The sequence below is a fragment of the Plasmopara halstedii genome (genome assembly GCF_900000015.1).
Source record: "Plasmopara halstedii genome assembly, contig: Scaffold_110, whole genome shotgun sequence".
Taxonomy (NCBI): Eukaryota; Oomycota; class Peronosporomycetes; order Peronosporales; family Peronosporaceae; genus Plasmopara; species Plasmopara halstedii.
In genome coordinates, this window is record NW_020187031.1 from 376,989 (window position 1) to 377,295 (window position 307).

Sequence of the window (307 nt, forward strand, 5' to 3'; positions counted from 1 at the left end):
CTGAGCGCGATAATGGGCACTAACGTGCGGTGCTTCGGTTGAAGCGGCTTTCCACTCCTGGAAGGGGTAGAAGCTGCAGCTTTTGCAAGAGTTCTTGCCGCCTAATCAGTCATATCGAGTACGATCGCGTTTCCTTTGCTGCCCGACAAGGAAGAAGAAGTTGGTGGACTTTGTCCAAGGGATGAGAACTCTCATTATCGGCATGGCAGCCGACCCTCTCTCAAGGCGGTCACAGTGATTGTCATTGTGGGGGGGCCTTCATCTTAGCGCATCCAGAATGGAAGTCTTCCGTCTTCTTTTGAAGAAG